A 4,027-nucleotide genomic window follows, 5' to 3' on the forward strand; every position below is an offset into this window, starting at 1 on the left:
AGCCATACACAAGAGGGAATGCCACAGCAACCAAGGGAGCAAAATAATTAAAAGTGCTACTGAGACAAGGATGATGAATAATTAATGATAATAATAATCTTTAACAGTTATTGAACGCTTACTGTTTACTTAGTACTAAGTGCTTTATCTGAATTGTTTCACTAGTCTTCAGTAACATCATAAGGTGAATACTATTATCTTTGTTTATGAGGGTCAAAGATAGGTGTAGAGAAAGTAAGAAACATATACAAATTAAAACAGGTGTTAATTGGTGCATGTGGGATTGGAACCCAGGCAATAGGAGTCCAGAGATTATACACTTAGCCTGTATGCTCCATTCCATCCACATAGTCTGAAAAACTGCTCTTTGAATTTTTCCCTATATATGAAGGATAAACAGGAATTCATCAATGGAGAAAGGACTGAAGGTTGTCAAAGTTGTGCCTTCTTCTGCACACATGTGTTCTCTTGAATCATAGAGTGAAGTGATATTGACTTCTCTTGACCCTCCAAACTTGAGGAGTCATGTAAGGATCATAGAGTGATATTACACGTGGGATTTTGGTTAGTTCTGACATTGTCTTGAAGAATTACATTCCAGTTTTTCTTTAAGGAATTATCCATCCTGAGACCTCAATTTAGGGGGTTTAAATAAAGATAACCCCATCCCTAATTCCACTAGGGTTGCATAAACCAAGCCTATCAAGAGTATCATGTTCAACTGCCCAAAGGATTATTTGATACTGGCTTCCTTGATCGATAAAACTTTGTTTTTGGCGTGCCTGGCTGGCTCAGTTGGTAGAGCATGTGACTCTGAATTTTAGGGTTCTGAGTTCAAGCCTCACGTTGGGTGTAGAGCCTACTAGAAAACCAAAACAAAAAGCTCTGTTTTTAAAATGTTGGAATTCTAACTCTATTAAAATAGTATAAAAACCTCTTCTAAATTTTCTGCCTTAATTTCTTCTAGAAGGTTAATCCCTTGCTACTTTCCTAACCTATGGAAATTACAATGCTAATCTAGAATGCTATGACATGTTGAAGTAGGAGCGTGGGCTTACAAATACAACAGATTTAGTTGTGGATTCAGGGGGACTTTCTGGAGAGTTTAAGTGAGGACTACTCCACACACAATTAGCAATTAATGTGTTCACATTTTATTCCTTTATTTATTTATTCCTTTGTGTACTGGAGATCTCTAACACCACCCTCTATCACGTATCATCTATCTTGATGATTTCTTAAAAGAATTCACAGAAACCAGGAAAGCTATTAAACTCACAAGTATAGTGTATTATAAAATCAGCAAAGGGAAAAGACACATAAGGAGGGATCCAAGAGACACCAGGCACAAGCTTCCAGTTATTCTTTTCTTATGGAGTTCTACAGATAGTGCTAATTTTTTCCAGCACTAATGTGCTACAGTACATGCAAAATGTTGACACCCTTGTAAGCATGGAGCATCTCTATCACTAACCTTAGTTCCTCAGTTGCCAGCCCTCACGCAGGTCTAATTGAGACAGGATGCCTCAATGCCTCAAAGTCCCAGGCATATACAAATAGAAATCTACCATAAATCACACTGCTAGCATAAACTATACAAACACATTCTTATCAGGCAGGGTATTCTAAGGGCTCGTATCAAAAGCTGGACAAGGACTAGCCCTGAAGAACTTAGGCAAATATAGGCTTTGGGCAATCCAGGCCTCAGAGTTAACCTTTGAGTGCACAGTATATACATTTTTGGAACTTCTGTGTATTTTGTCCTATATAATGTCTTAGTGATATTTTGTTATATATGAAAATGATTTATATCTTTATGTTTTTATTTTCCATTTTATAAAATACTTTTAATTCTAATTCTTTTACTTCTAATTCTAATGACTATTAGTTGTCCAGCATTGCCTACAAATATATGCAATCATAACTATTTACATACCTACAAGATAGTTATCTTTGAGTACTTTCTGACATTGCTAGGCCTTTTTTGTTTTTGTCTAATTAAATAGACTTGAACTTCTGGGAGAATGTTTAGATGATTGAGGTGATAATTTTCTCATTGCCAAATTAAATGAGAGAATAGACAGCCTTTCAGCGTGTGCAATAAGTTTGACATGAGAGAAAACAGAGTAAACATTTTTAGGAATTAAAGAGTTATTGTGACCAGATATACACACAAGAGTTATTAAAGAGTTATTGTATATCCAGATATACACACACATACATACATATATATGTATGTGTATGTATATACATATGTATGTATAAGAGATTGAAAAATGAGACAGGTGCTTATGCAGTTGTATTTCAGAAATGCAGAAAACCCAAAACAGTAATATGTTTTCTAGGAAAAAATTTAAAAAGTGTTTTATGATTGAGAAGAAACATGAATGTGACCATGATAAGCCCTGAAATAATAAACTAGCAAACAAAAACAGACCTGCAAAGAAACATTAAGAAAGACTTGGCAATAAAAGTTAAATCATTAAGTGGACATCTGTTTCTTACTCTTTGCACTCTCCAATTCCCAATTTTCTTGTATGTCTTCAAGAAACAACCCCAAATTTCATTCCAAGTGCGAGTACAGCTGACACTTCCTTACACTTCAGGGGAAAAAATAGGACTCCATGAATCAACCCTCCATCCCCCTGGCCAAAGTGCTTGGTCTAGGGGTGAGTCCATAATCCTTGTTAGGTCAATGTGAGGTCTTTTCCTGACATTGATGGAAACAGAAGGCTTTTTCCTGCTGTATTTGGTAAATTTGGACGGGAGAGCAGTGGCTATCAAACTAACTGTACAATAAATCCCGAGTAGATTTGTTAAAACCTGTTACCCAGCTCACAACCTACCTCAACTAAATCAAAATTTCTGGTTTATAAAATCTGTGCTTCAGTTGAGTTTACAGAGAATAGTGATTCTCAAACTTTGGGATGCATTTGAAGTGCTGGAAGCCGAGCTGTGCCAGCCTGAGTGGCAGGGCCCGGGCTGTGGACGGATTGGTGACTGCAGGGCGGCCCGCCGACAGTGAAGCTTCTTGTACTCCCGCTTTTAAGTAATTCGGCCTTAAAACTACCTGGGGTATTGTCTGTCTGGGAATGGCCCTCGGCAGGCCCCCTGAGAAAAGAACCATTAGGGAAGAAAATAAGGTTCCGCCAGAAATTGTGCGGCCTTACGTTTCGCCCTTGCCATTTCCATGGAGACTCCTCTACTTACCGGAAGGATAGCCTCACACCTCTGCCAGCAAAGAGGGCCTGTAAAGGAGAGACATACGGATTTGAAAGCCCCACTCCGGCAACTAAGGGGTGTATCTCTGGGCACGGGTGACTTCAACCCCTAGGCCCACCTGGCCCCCAGGAGGCATTCCAGATGATGACTGAACCTAGTCAGTTAAGCTACAGAATGGTTCATTGGTTCCTAGGTGCATTGTCTCTCTGAGAATGCATGGGGCGTGGGCTTCTAAGACTTTTTCGGCCCCTTCCTGGCACCTCGGACCGAGGTAAACACATTGTTCTTGTGGCCTCATGTGGTCAGGAGGTCACGTCCCTGTAACTGTTCCACTTGAGGCGTTGAGAAATGGAGGGCCTTTCACGAGAACGGCAAAGCAAACGCTTTGTAGATTATAGATAAACGCAGATGCATAATGGAATAATGTAAGAAATTAATCAGTAATCAAAGGGTATGCGGGAAAATTAGGGGAAAACCGCCGTGTTATTTCTTAAAGGTCTATTACACATAGGAACATTTTCAAAATTAGATAATGTTAGAAAAACATAGATGACGTATGCTACAAGGAAATCACTAGCATACATAATGCCACGTTTGCTGCAATAAATCGGCCAGTTCAACACACTGCGGTTGTCTGCGTCCATTTTTATTTTTTTTATTCTAGTTTTGTTTTATTTTCACTCTTTTGCTGACGCCATTCATCCTTCGGGAATGGCTCCAGCAGGTCGAGCTGGACTCTGGCACTGAAGCAAGGGTGGGCTCAAAAAATCTACATTGTCTAGCCCAACTACACCATTTGTTTTTC

General features: G+C 39.1%; 1 non-coding gene across 1 annotated transcript; it reads left to right on the plus strand.

Moving 5' to 3' along the window:
- Positions 1 to 780: 780 nt before the first annotated feature.
- Positions 781 to 853, plus strand: TRNAQ-CUG (transfer RNA glutamine (anticodon CUG)). Its single transcript has one exon. It is a non-coding gene; the product is annotated as a tRNA-Gln (tRNA).
- Positions 854 to 4,027: the final 3,174 nt, after the last annotated feature.

This window comes from Panthera onca, chromosome X, assembly GCF_046562875.1.
Source record: "Panthera onca isolate mPanOnc1 chromosome X, mPanOnc1 haplotype 2, whole genome shotgun sequence".
Taxonomy (NCBI): Eukaryota; Metazoa; Chordata; class Mammalia; order Carnivora; family Felidae; genus Panthera; species Panthera onca.